Raw genomic sequence first — 15,160 nt, 5'->3', positions numbered from 1 at the left:
GGTTGCTGGAGAGTCCAGATTGTGAGGGGTCGAGTAGGTGGGGTAGCTCGAGATAAGTGGTGAAATGTATGTTCCCATTGCCTTTTCCAGTATTTGTCCTGGGAAGTGAAGTAAGAAGATGGGTTGGTAGTTCTTGAGTTCGCTGTGGTCGGCTGATGGTTTCTTGAGTAAGGGTTTGATCTCAGCGTGCTTCCAGTCTTCTGGGATGAAGGCCGTGGTTATGGAGGGGTTGAGCTGGGAGGTGAGTTTTTGGCTAATTTTGTGTTTTCTGATGTTGATGATGTGGTGTGGGCAGGGGTCCTTCAGTGCTTCTGTGTGGATGGAGTTCATGAGGGTGGCAGTTTTCTGGGTGGTGAGGGTGCTTTAAGTTGTTAGTCAGGGTTCTGTGCCGGGAGTGGTGAGGCTGTGTGAGTTGAGGAAGACTGTGGGCTCGGGTTGGGGTTTGAAGTTCTAGAAGATGGAGGAGATCTTGTTTAGGAAGTAGGTTGCAAGGGTGTCGAAGAGCTCCTGTGAGGGAGTGATGCTGTTCTCGGTGGCTGAAAGGTTGAAGAACTCCCTGATGAAGCTGAGGAGTTCTTTAGTGTGGTTGGAGCTGGAGTCAATGTGGATGGCTAAGGCCTCTGTTTTCTTCTCCCTTAGAAGCCGATGGTAGAGGTTTAGGCAGGTGTTGTAGCCGGTTCTATTGGTTGTGTCCTTGGAGGAATGCCATCTTCTTTGCTGCTATTTGCAGGCACATTTGGCTGTCCTAAGTTCTTCAGTGTACCAACTGGCCTGTTTGGAGGACCTTTTGTTGCGTTTGCCCTTGATGAGTGTGACGCTGTTTGCACAATCGGTGATCCATGCATTGAAGTTCCTAACTCTCTGGTCAAGGGGGGTGGTGCTGTCGAAGTTAGAGCAGTTAAGAGTATCGATCAGTTGTGTTTCGGTTATTTTTCCCCAGCTGCGGTGGGGCGCTCTCTCTCTGGTGTGGGTGGTGGTCGGTGTGCTGGTGATGTTGAAGTAGATGATGAAGTGGTCCTGCCATATGAGTTCGGTGACGTGACTGTAAGTGACTCTGTTGCTTGAGGTAAATATGGGGTGCGGAATGTGTCCTGCAGTGTGTATAGGGCCATGGCCAAGTTGGGTGAGCTCTGTGTTGTTCAAGCATTCAAGGAGGTTGGTGGTGTTGCGGTCGCTGTGGTCTTCGAAGTGGAAATTGAGGTCGCTGAGGAAGATGTAGTCGTTGGAATGATGGCGAGGAGTGCTATGATGTCTGCTATGGAGTTGCGAAAGTTAGGGTGTGGACCCGCTGGTGAGTAGGCAAGCGTGCCTCTGATGGTGGACTTGCAGTTGGGTTAGAGTATGACATTGAGGTGTTCCATGGTCAGAGTGAGAGCATCCATGGTGGTGGTGCATTGGATGGTTTCTTTGTGGATAATGGTGATTTCTCCTTTGTGTTTGTTGGTACGGTCCCTGACAGTAATTTTGTATCCTTTCTGTGCTGCTGTTGCGATGTTGGGAGTGGATAAAGGTTTAAGCCATATTTTGGTGAGGAAGGCGATGTTGTGTGATGCTGAGATGGAGTCCCATAGTTCAGTGGCATTTTTGCACAGAGAGCCCATGTTGAGGAGGAAACAAGCAAAGGTCGATGGTGTGTCTTGTGCTCTGAGCGAGGAGTGTAGAGTGGAGTAGCTGTGGGGAGGGCAGAACCTGGGTCCCTGGCAATGGATGCCATCCAGGTGCGGACAGGAGCAGATGGGCTTGCCTTTTTGGCGCAGTTGCGCTGGGGCAACCATTAAGTAGGTCCTGGAAGAAGGGAGGGGTGCAGGGGTGAGGTGGAAGGCGCTAGCAGAGGCTGGAAAAAAAGGTGGGAGAAGCACGCAGAAGAGCAGATAAAGAGTGGGAGGTTGGAAAGGGGAAAAAGGAAAGGTGTTGGGGTGGCCGAAAGGTCACAAAACATCAAGGTAAGAGAAGGAAAAAGGCAAGTGACAAAGTGAAATGAAAGGTTGAAAGATGGCAAATGGCAAAAGAAATGGCAGGTAAGAGTGTGAAACAGAAAGAAAGGTCAGAAAACAGCATGGCAAAATAAATGGCAGGTGAAAGTGTGAAACAGAGTAAAAGGTCATAAAACGGCAAGGCAGAAGAAATGGCAAGTGAGAGTGTGAAACAATGAGTGAAAAGGTCAGTAAAGACAAACAGACAAAAATAGGCAAAAAGGCAAACAAATGGGAAAACAAAGTACAAGCGAACAGTAAAAGGTTCGAAGGTGGCAAAGGAGGGTGGAAGAGGGACCAAGGGGGAAACGGCAACAAGGCAGCAGCAACAGAGGTAGAAGGTAAGGGCAGCTGCCCCTACCTTCACAACGGAGTTGCTTGGTGCGACCCTCCCAGTCTAAACCGACTGTATTACCATTGAACAGGCCTTGGTCATGGCGAACATGCATGATCCATGTTCACCCCAGACCAAAAATCTGTACCAGACATTTAGATATTGTTGCAGCTGGGGCACTTTGGGAAGGGGTGCATGTCCGTCGCCAAGCAGGGAAGTCTTTCATTCCAACAGAGGTTAACGTATCAAAATTGAGACTAAACAGACAAAAGTTTAATTTTTTTATAGATCTGTCAATTCCAGAAAATCTTCTGGTATAGAGTTACTAGGAGATGGGGCTGCACCTGAGAAGGATTGAGTGGCAGCAAGCTGTGATTTGAGCTGAGCCTGAATACTTTTCTGCTTCTAAGGTTGTTACTTCCACCAGACACTTTTAAATGGATGATAGTTGGTCTAGCTTTTGCAGGTGAATTGGAAAGAGCACTAATTACTGCACCTGTGCTGTTTCTAAGTGCAGTAAATAACAAATGTAACTATTTCAAAATTATAGTATCCAATTAATCCTCCTCAGAAGGCTGGAAGGCAAAGTGTGTCATGCCGGGTTTCAAACGCAGCAAGGGGTGCCAGTGGGGAGAATGTATGTTATGTAGGCAAACTTGAGGCTTGATATAATGTGACTGATGATTTATGTAGTGCTTCTGTTTTTCCAATAGTTCAAGAAAAGAATATATTTTGCATTTGGGAGATTTGACAGGTTACGCTAGCAGACAGTGTGATTAGAACCATTTGTAGCGCACATGGTATTTTCGGATGCAAGGTAAAAGAAACTGGCAGTTAGTAGGTCAGATGCAGTTGCATTTCAGCATGGCAGTGCTTGAAGCCATGATGCATTGGTTTGAATCTGGTAGAATACTGTAGTGACAATGGGGCAAGGTTCTGGAAATCAATAAACTCATTTATAACACCTATGCACCATGGGGTATCATCTAATATCTCAGAGGACACGTGGGCAAACTATCTTGGCACCCATTTTAACCAGGCTGAGGGAAACAACCAGGACCAGGAATTTGATACTCACAAAAAACTTCCAACGAGCAATGACATAAGCTCCACAGAATGGCACACTCCGAGCGAAATAGGGAATTTGCCGAACTTACAAAACATCATTCAGCGCCAAGTCAAGAAGGGAAGAGGTGAGGGAGCACCAGGGCCGAATGGAATTCCGCCAATTCTCTATAAACAAGATGTGGCAGGCTGGGCAGTAGCCCTGGAACTCCTTTTTCTAGAGATAAGACATTTCAACATCCTGCCAAGCTCCTGGAAGGGCTCAATTATCTCCCCAATTTATAAGGCAGGAGATAAGGCTTCCCCTCAAAACTATCGATTGGTGGCTTTAATCGACAACGAGGCAAAATATTTTGCAGGCATCCTTCTAGAAGAGCTGATGGCCTGGGCAACAGAGAGATCCTTAATCCCGGCCAACCAGACAGGCTTTGCCAAATCAGTAGGCAAAATGACTAATATTTTGAGCATGGGCATGCTCATAGACAAGGCAGAATTTAACAAAATGCCCATTCATTTCTGCTTCATTGACTATAAGGCCGCTTTTGACCACATAAACCGGAACCTCTTATGGTCTAAACTGAACGACTGGGGGATATCGAGACCCCTTTTGGACCTGCTAATCAACCTCCACACAGAGACCTGGATACAGATAAAGGTGGGGGATGGTTCTGTTTTGTCCAGGCGTATACAGACCAACAAGGGCCTGAAACAAGGCTGCGTCCTGGCCCCTACCCAATTTAACTTGTTCCTAGGTGACCTTGTTCCCATTTTAAACGGTTGTAACTCCCACGCTCCGAAGCTAGGAGGACTGCAATTACCTTGTCTACTATATGCTGATGATATCGTCCTCATAAGTTATACCAAGGTAGGACTTCAACACCTCCTGACTGCAACACAATGCTACTCAGATAAAAATGAGCTCACAATAAATCTTGAGAAAACTCAGACAATGACCATCAGCAGGAAAAAAAGGAAACTAACATCATGGTACTGGAATAAGACAAGAATTGGAGACACCCCAATATATAAATACTTAGGAGTGAAGATCGACAACGGTGGGCAGTTCTCCGCCCAGAGAACGAGCATTCGAGGGAAAGGGCTATCTTTGGCAATTTCGCGGAAGTCTCTAAACCACAAACTTTCTGGCCCCTCTCTTCTGCCCTTGACGCAAGTAATCCGCGCTAAACTTCTCCCAACAATTACCTATGGGAGTGAGGCACTTAGAACAAGGGATGCCAAGATCCTTGATAACACAATAACAGCTGCTTACAGAATCATCTTCAGCCTGCCCAAACAAACCTCACCAGCTCAAATCAGGCTAGAATTCGGCATCGATCAACAGCTCCTAGCAAGGCAGGGAGCCTACATGATAGCCTGGGACAAAGTAAGGAAATCAAAACAGGGAACATTAAATGTGAATATCTGTGGAGAGAGTTAGTACAACATCCGTCCTCAGCAGCAGCCAAGTTCCTACTGGACAGCCGGACGAACACGGGACTAGAGCAGCTCTGGGATACCCCAGTAAATCATATAACACTCAAAAAATTGGTCAAGAAATCGATCAAACAGCTATCATGGGTCCAAGATAAGGCAGCCCTCTCCAAAAGAACGCATGGTTGGATGACCCTAAACTCGTATACTACTAAGGCACCACAGAGCTACTTTGGCGAGGGATACTCCAAATCCGTCAAAATGTCCTTCTTAAAGCACAGGCTGGGCCTGCTACCCTGTACTCAAAATCTCCCACGCTGGATTAAAATAAAATCTGATCCCCTTTGTCGGCTATGTGGCTTGGGGCAAGAGGACATGCTGCACTTGATATGCTCTTGCGAGAAATTACGCGATGAACGGAAACACTTGTTGAAACACCACTTCAATCGGCAAGGAATCCGTACACGAAGGGAGGCAGTTCTGGCTTGCTTTTCTCCCCATGATTCTCGCTTGAGCTGTAGCTTCGTAAAATTTATGAAGGCAGTGGAAAAAAAGATGCCAGAAATTAATCTATAACAGTCCCTGTACTATTGACCTAATATTACTCTGTCGAATGACATTACTGACTCCATAAGCTTATGAGGATATCGGGAAAGTAGAAATACCTTACAAATATAAAGTTGAACTTTAAAAAAAACAAACAAACAAAAAAAAAACTTTATTGCTCATGAAGCTGTTGCGTGCACATTCGAACTAAGGAAAATGTGAATGTTTTATTCTCTTTTATTAGAATTGTACTTTTATTATTCTCTGTTCTTAACCTATTTTTGTATTTTAATGGTTTTAAGTAACTATGTGAAATAAAATTATTACTATTACTATTACGTAGTGACAATGTAGTGACAACTGGCGTAAAGCATCTATTTAATTCTAGGAAACGGTTCTTATTGCAAACACATTTTATAGCTGCTTGTAATAACACATGTGATATTGATTTCATAACTGCTAAAGGTACTACCATAACCTTTGCATTATTGCACACTAACACACATTTTAATCATACATCCATTTTGTTTTTCAGTATTAAATATTGCACTTTTAGCCAGGCTGGTCCTACAAGGAAACCACATTTTGAAGTTGATGTAGTTAAGTGAGAACTGAAGATTTAGTGGTGTTAGTTTTCTACCATACCCCACTGTATCTCCTTCCCAATGTCTTCTTTCATACTTCCCATGGGAAAACCTAAGAACTAGCTCATTATTGTCTATCTTCAATATTGGTTTAATCACCTGTTCTTTTCTCTTTTTGCTGTGTCGTAGAAAGTGTATAAAAGAAAAATAAACATGTACTGAATTTAGCATCATGTGCTATAATTGGAAAGCATTGCTATCTGATCCAAGCACCGTCCCCATTTGCCCAATTAATAACTGAGAAATCTCTGAACACAAGTTGGTCTCTGAGTTTGTTAGCAGCTGACATGCACCCCTAACGACTATGTTTTCAGCTCCAAAACCATGGTTTACAAAAGATCTAAGAATGCAGAAAAGAACATTATGCCAAATGTTGCGAACACTTAAATCATGACCAAATACCACTCTTCAAGCCGAAGTCGATGCCCTCTGTAGTCAATACATAAAACAAATCTGGCAAACCAAATTAAAACATGAGGAAGCAACCCAGACAGAACTTTTTCTGGCAAGTCGAAATAAAAACTCAAATTATTTCTAGGCAATAATAAATCGATTAAATAGAGGATCAGAACCGCGTAGTATAAATGGAAGCAATGACACCCCAGTTAACTCGATAAAACATGTCACTATGCATTATAAAGCTACAACTGGAACACCATCAACAACTACCTTCAGGCTAGCAAATAACTGAGCAATAGAATCCAACGACAACAGAGGAGCAACTTTGCCAATATGAAACCACCTTTGATGCAATGAGAATACCAAACCTGATCTGGAAAAGCAGAGCTGACAGTGCTCCTCACCCAACTGTATTCCGGCATCTGTTTACAAACAAGACATGGAGTACTGGTCTGGCGTGCTGGAAAATCTGTTCAAGTACTGCATTATTACTGAAGTCATACCATCCTCCTGGGAAGGCTCGATCTTACACCCTAACTCCCTTATTGTTACCGATACATTGCACTGCTTGATGTTGAAGCCAATATTATGCATCACTTTTACTGGAGGATCTGGAAGCATGGGCAGCCAGAAATAACATTCTGATGTTTAACCAAATTGGCTATAGGCCACTCTCTGGCACCATTGACAATCTCATAGCTCTAAGGATGCTTGCGGCAAAACAAATATTGAGAAAGGAACAGCTTTAGTGCTGCTTCATCGATTACAGCAAGGCCTTTGATCGCGTTAATCGCCAACTCTTATGGTCAAAGCTAATAGCTTTCCGGACCCTCTTCTTCGAGGCTTTATGCTGCTCTATTCTGATGCTTAGGCCAGGGCTAAACTGGGCTATAACACCGCAGTCTCCAACAAAATAAACATCGAACAAAGTGTCAAGAAGGGGTGCATATTAGCTCCGGCTTTATTTAATCTGTTTGTGTGCGACCTGGTACCAGTGTTGAATTCAGTAATCAATCACACACCAAACCTGATGAACCAGCATGTCACCTTGCTTCTTTACGTAGACGATGCAGTCCTTATAAGCCAAATCCCGAAAGAGCTCCAAAGACTGTTAAATGCCTTAAACAAAACACTGCAGCTCAAATGGTATGACAATCATTTATGAAAAAATAAATATTGTGATTTTCTTCAGAAAATGGATACAACGGGGCTACTGGCATCTTAATAACCATTGTCTGATTATCTCAAATAAATACAAATATTTGGGTGTTAGGTGGACAACAAGGGAGGCCACTTACTACATTTAACCTGCTTTAAACCGAAACAAGCCTCATTACAATCTGCCTTCCGAACGTCTTTAAAAGCACACAACACCATACCTACGAGCTATTGCTGAAAATAGTCGCTGCTAAACTCACTCCTACCCTGGCATATGAGACAGACGCTTTCCAAGGGAAACTGGGTGCTTCCTTGAACATCGCACAGGGTGCAGTATTCAGATAACTGTTCAAACTCCCTTGTAACACCCCCAGCTCAAATCAGGATGGAGTTTTCACTGAATGACCAACTTCTCATACAGAGAGCCTGACTCTTAAATTATATACACTCAGCATGCACAGCAAAACAAGGATATCTCAAAACCTCACCTGGTTTGAATTCTCAAACACAAATAGCTTACGCCCATCAAACCCTTGGGCCAGTGCCCTTTCTGCTGCGCTTCAACTAGGGGATGCCATAGACTTATGGAATCTAGATCTAACTAACCCTCAATTCAAAGCAGCCTTGAATAACATGGTTAAAATTGAATCTTTTGCATCTGACTTTTGGGCCTTCAGATAAAGAGAAGACGCTCCTTTCGTTCCCATCAGCTATAACCGGAGAGGTCTCCAAAAATACATTATGGAACCATTTTCATCTTACCATAAAATGTAATTCTTTTAACTCCGGATGGGCTGCTTCACATCAATAGATTTACTCCATCCATGGATATGTCAGCCACCTACCAAAACATGCCATTTATGTGGCCTGATCCAGGAATCATTAGCCCATCTGCTCTGCATTTGCCCTGCTCTACTTAAGGAACGCAGAAGATTCCTGGGGCTTCTGTTGATCAAAGATCAGCCCCAAGCAATTTCCAGACTTAAAAAGTTTGTTGATATAGTAGACAAACTACTGAGGAATAAAATCTTGGCTGTAAAGGCACCAGCTCCGCAGGGCAAACCTCAATGACGAAGTAGAGAATTACGCAGCCATGAGGTGGGCCACTGACTGTTGACTCTATATAGTTGCAAAATACATATTAAAAACTCAACAGAAAGAACTGGCCCACACTAAATGATGCCATTGTTATAAACCTTCTACTGTTAGCTAAGGAACAAAATGTCTAAAATGTATCCTGCTTCATCACGTAAGTGACTGACCATTATGTTACTTTATCAATATTCTTTCTTCTCAAGGTTTTGAAAATGAATTGTTAAAGTATAAATTATCTAAATATATATTTTTGATATAATATGCTTTTATCTCCTTTTAACAAACATGGCTAAATTAGTGCAGTGCGCTACTGATCTTCTCTTAATGTACTTTTAACTCATACTTGACACTTTAATGAACTTGATTGTCTAAATAAAGTATTTCTTCTCTCTGTCTGTGCTCCAATGGTGAGATAGCGAAGTGCTGATCCACTGACATTGCAAATCAGACTTATAATTTTTGCTGCTCCCTATAATTTTACAATAAAAATGTGTTAGAATTCAATGGACTTTCCTGAAAGTCTGTTTTCTTTCACATTTTCTACTGTTGAGTCTTGCCAGATCACAGAAAATATGACACTCATTCCGGTCACCCGATTGAGACAAGATCTGATTGTATGACAATAACATGTCATTTTTTTAAAAAGCGATTTCAGAGGCCTTATGATGGTGTAAAAAAATGAGGTTAGAAGTGTATTCTCTTCTTTGGTATTTGATTACATGTACTTTGAATTTTCAGGAGGTCTGGTTTAGGACAGGAGAAGTGTGAAGTTTGGGCATCTGATAACAAGACAACAGGATTACCAAATGAAAATAGAATTTAGAGCAGAGAGTACACAGTTGCAAGGGAATTTTGGAAGACAATTTACTGTATATTTTGAAAATGATACCAACATTCAAAATATTGCTAGGTCCACCAAATCTCATGTGTCAGGTACAGGCTGAGGAAGAGGTATTTTGGTCTGCAGGTGATGGTGGAATGTATGTCACAACGTGCAAGAGGATAGATAGATAGATAGATGAAGAATACTCAGTTGGCAAAAACTGGGAACTAGTGAGTCTCTGTCAGGATGAGTTTAATTTCACCACAATTATGGTGAATGCTCAATGTATCTGTTTGCATTCAATCTAGCATGCACAGCACTGATCTGAACATCAGTAACTTGTTGCGAGAGCCTGAACGGATATCGCCAAAACCCCATGAACGTTGGATGACACTAACAGTGGCCATCCTGGAACAGGCAAGAACCACAGAGGTCCCATAGCTCTGTACATGAGAATGTTGTCTACAGAAATACAGTCTGACATACATTTTGTGCACTTAATATATTTTATAAGAATATCATCCCATTAGGTGTAGATTTTCTATTACTAACTCTAACGGGACAATATTTTTGTTAACAATATTAAGGACACAATATTTATGTCTGACAATATTTCTGACTACAATATTCTGGTATTATAACCCCACAGGCCTGGAATCTCGCCGTATTCACACGCATTTATCATGGTAGCAACTGAGCAATGCAAATGACTGTACTCCTATTAAACACTCAATGCCAACGTCCTCTGAAGCGGACTCAATGCTGCTTGCTGTATTAGGGACCAAGATGAACCCCAGTGCAGCAGGGTGGGGTAGTAGACAAAAATTTTAACTCAGTAGCACTGAGTGACTCATGTCATTTCAAGACCTTTAACTGGATAATTGTAAGACCAAAATGGAACATTAGTATCTGTAAGTTTCATAGTTTTAAAGAAACCTTGAGTTTACAGGAAGAAAGTCAGAATTATGCTTTTCTGATTAACTATTTTGGCTTGGACAGGCATGACATAATCTTTCAACTTCCAAAAGATCAAACTGACAAATTGATTACATTGAAGGAAAATTGTATCATATATTTCATGCAAAAAAATGTTGATTGCGAGTGCTATATTTATCACTTTACCAGGCATAATCCACAAGTGTCCAAGTGTGGTTTTGTGAGCAAATGACAACCCACATGAAAACACTATATCGCTTAACAATAATATTCCACCCACACCTTTGAGCTAACCACTACATTGCAACGCAAGTCTAGGTAAGTAGATGTGAAGGTACGAACAGTAGTTATACAAACTTACCATGACAATGTAGTAGAAGACGATGTAGTGGAGTCTATATAAGTGTAGGATGAAATTATGGACCTCAGTATACCATCCTTCAAGCAAACAAATACTCCAACAAAAAAGAACTTAAATCTCAAGCTATAGCCAGCTGTAAACTCTTCTCATTCAGGTACAAACTCCTCTGGAAATTGCAAAATGTGAGGACATATTACCCATTCCCATGCTACAAGCATGTTCAATATGCAGATAGTGGAGGAGTGAAGGACTGGGTTCTGTAAGACCCAGCGGTGCCAGGGCACAACACCTGAAACCTTCGTGGGTAACCTGCTCCGGCGTACAAGTCACAGAGACACGGGACACTTCCTTCGGCGTCAAAGATTCAAGGTTTATTTGCTGCAGGGAACACAGAGATCACGACAAGTACACAGCGTGCAACTTGGGGAGACTGCTTCAAATTGGTTCTGTAGATCGCTCCTTTTATACAGTTTTTACCCATAGGATAACATTGAACACAAAAGTTTACAACCCGGTTCCCACAATTATCCCTCAGAGGGGTCGCTTTGGTCACTTTGAAACACATGAGGTCCGGAACATAAGTGCGGAAACATTTGGCGGTTCCCAACTGTAAAAACCATCTTCCCACCATTAGCAAATTCCAATCAGCAGTAAAACAAATCGAAATTGGAACAAGGACAGGTGTAGAGGAAGACGGAGACAGTGGGGAGATCGGAAAGGGTGTAAAAGGGGAGGTAACGGGAAACACGAGCTGCAGGCATCAAAGGGACGTGCCTAATGAGATGCACGGCTGAGACAATAAGCCCGTGCGGCAAGATGAGCCTCAAGCGGCGCCATCTGCCTTACAGTAGCATCCCCCTTGTCATAAAGACACTTACAAAGAACGTGTGTCTTCCGCAAATATCTTGGGAGTCCCAGGGTCGCGAAGCGGACAACGTCCGTTCGCTGGCTACTTGAGGGCAAGAGACAAAATGGATGCCATATCTAAGATGGAACCCGTGGGTACAGATGAAAAACCCACATAACAAACGAACGGTTTAAGCTAGCACAGCGAAACTGCGCACACTTACTAAACTCGTCATTTGCGGTTCATAGATACCAGACTCGACCGTATTCGTACGAGTCAGAAGCATCACTTACAATTGTCACGGAACCTCAGACGCTCCTTTTGCCCTCATGTAGGCAAGCACTAGTCGGAATCATATTCGATATTCATCAGACCATCGAGATGTTGCTGTAGCATAGCTCTGTCCAACCGAGTCCCATTGGTAACAGGCGGCTGTCTCATACACGTTGTAGCACAGAGGCCACATAAGGCAGGACCACACTGTACACAAAGGCAACACGTGAACAGGAACACTACCACAACTCCAATGATCATCAGAATTTTCCAACCCCAAGTCGACATCAGGCCCCAAAACCATCCTAGCAGCGTCCAATCCCCTACATCCACGTGTATGGATTCGGAGATCTTATGCAACCTCGAGATGGCTTGATAGACAGTTGGAGCATTATCTGGAATGAAAATGCAGCAGCTCGAATGGATCACCTTACATACCCCACCACGATCTGCTAAGATGACATCTAAAACCATACGGTTTTGTAACGTCATAAGTCTCTCCGCCTGAAGTTCAGTGGTGATATTACCAAGGGCACTGGCAGTAATATTAGCTGTTGATTCTACCACTCGAGTCAACTGTCTCAGGTTCCTACTGTTAACCATAGGTCCCCAAAACGGGAGGAAACCCTTGAAAAAGTCTCCTGCCTCTTGACCGGCAGTATCCTCTTCGCTAATTACGCCTCTCACAACTCTAGTCTTGTGATAATCGGCATCTACAGTGAACGTCGGAGGCAACAGATTTGCAATGAAGCATGAGCCCATGAAGTCAGCGGGCAACCATGCATATGCACGATCATAGCAAATAAAGTATGTACCCTTGGCAGCCAGAAACACAGGGGACGAGAACATCGGCAGAATGTAATTTTCGGTGCAAGCACTTGCTCCAAGTCGGGCTTGCGATCTTCGGCCACGACCCATAAGACAAAAATTACCAGTGTGGGGTACGACCCATATTGGAGGCGAGCTTTTAAGCTGCTTTTCGCTAGTGAACACACTATATTCACCTCTACTTAGGACCCTATAGGCTTGTACCTCTTCTTCAGGGATAAGCGAAAGATCATAGATATCGCTATCTAAATCCTCTATGGCTATCGACAAAGGCTTCTGATACGAGGTAGGACCAGAGTAGGGGGAACGTGGTTCTCGAATGGGGTGGAAACCCAGTGCGCTTCGAAACATTGTTTGGAATGCTCGAGCTGACCCTTGGGAACTATACGGTAACACCAGATATGGAATTCCCTTATCCGTAGTATGTGGCATCAACCCACACACCCAACAATTAGTAGTATTAACCACTAACTGATGCTGATGGAGGAGTTGAATAAAGGAATTGTTGCGGAATTCTACACGTCTAGCCTGCTCGTGCTCCGGTAACATATGAAAGGAATGGGGAGAAGCAGTAGAGGTAATATTAGGGTAAGGAGTAGGAGTAGGTGTAGCAGGTAAGAAGTAAGACATCGTATAGTACACCCCACCCGCCAATAATGCAGAAGCAGTCAAAAACAATACAAACAATCGGAATATAAAACATTTGGTACGACTGAGTTGCTGCAGCTTGAATCGATGCGCCTTAGCTCCCTCCAAATCATTCAGCTTCGAGAATGCCATTCCCTACGACCGTCCGCAACGTTTCTTGACGCACTTCGTTCCGTGTAGCAATAGTCAATCCCTAGGAGTTCCCAGGAACCGACGGCCTTTAACCTAGCGTCAAGACCTACTATCCAGAAGGAAGTACGCGCGCGGCCCTACGGCCTTCAATACACAATATGTATGTACAAGCACAAAGTCTCTCGGCTGTGGAAATAAAAAGATACAAGGAAGAAGCTCAATATATATACAAAAATTTCAATAATACGAATGTTCAAGCTGATCACGGGAAACGGGGATAATGTAGTTGTCAAACTTATCAAAGCAAAATATTTTATTTGTCCTTAGTGCGAGATCGCAAAGAGTATCGATGTCTCCCGGGACGTGTCTGCTCGTCGAACAAAGGATCCGTTGAAGAGACAGCGTCCTGCTGATCAGTTGATTGTTCTGGGCTTGAGTCTTTTGCTGACAATTGTTCAACAGTGTCTTTCTGCTGCGCTGAGGATTCTCCAACAAGCTGTGCGTCGCTAAAAGGCACAAACGCCGGCAATGTTTCAGTTTCTGTTGACGCAATGCCTTTCCTTACCCACGGGTCTGCCGGCAAAGGGATAGGGACTCGCTTGGTGTGCGTAGCGTGCACCCAATTCTTGCGCCCCTCAAGACGAACGGCAGTCCTCGTGGCCAGGAGCACCTGGTAGGGTCCAGTAAACCTCGGGTCCAGATTATTCTTGCGTGAAAAGTTGCGTGTCACCACCCAGTCTCCAGGCTGGAGCTGGTGGCCTGGACCCTCTGTCTGCGTCGGCAATGCGTCGTAAACCTGTTGATGAATTAACCTCAGTTTAGCAGTCAAGTCATGTAAATAGTCAATCAGCATTGGATACTCAAGATCAGAGAATATTCCTGGCCTAGGAACCCCCCACACATTCGCAGGACGGCCAAACACTATTTCGTAGGGGCTAAGCCCTATTCGGGAGTGTACAGTCGCCCTAGTTGACAGTAATGCTAAAGGTAAAGCGTCTGGCCACGAAAGACCAGTCGTAGCCTGAATCTTTGCTAGCTTTAGTTTAAGGGTGCCGTTGTACCCTTCAACCAATCCAGCTGACTGGGGATGATTGGCGCTGTGGAATTTTTGATTTATTCCAAGGCCCTTACACACACTCTTCATCACACTTCCAACAAACTCACTTCCGTTATCTGACCACACGACTCTAGGCATTCCATACCGAGGAAAATATTCCTTCAGTAAGATTTTCGCAGTAGACAAAGCAGTACTGTCTTTGAGAGGATAGGCCTCGATCCATCGAGAGAATGCGCAAACCACAACTAAAACGTATTTCAGGTTATTGCATCGCTCCATATGGATGAAGTCCAATTGAATCACCTCAAAGGGATACGAAGGGGGAGCAAAACTGCCAGGAGGAGTTGGGGTTCCTTTGCCAGGATTGTACATTATACACACCATACAATTCTTCACCAGACGTTCAGCACATTTCGTAATGCCATCATTCTTCCACACAGGCGACAACAACTTACAAATACCTTTCGCGCTAATATGTGCTAACCCATGTGCCATTGTCACAACGGCCAGTACATACGCGTCAGGCAACAACCATCTTTTCTGATCTGATAAATCAATCCAACAACCACTTGCATCCAACTTTCCCGTACTTTCTTTCCACTTCGCCTTT

Source organism: Lissotriton vulgaris, chromosome 10 (assembly GCF_964263255.1).
Source record: "Lissotriton vulgaris chromosome 10, aLisVul1.2, whole genome shotgun sequence".
Lineage (NCBI taxonomy): Eukaryota > Metazoa > Chordata > Amphibia > Caudata > Salamandridae > Lissotriton > Lissotriton vulgaris.
Note: the sequence above shows the minus strand (reverse complement) of the source record.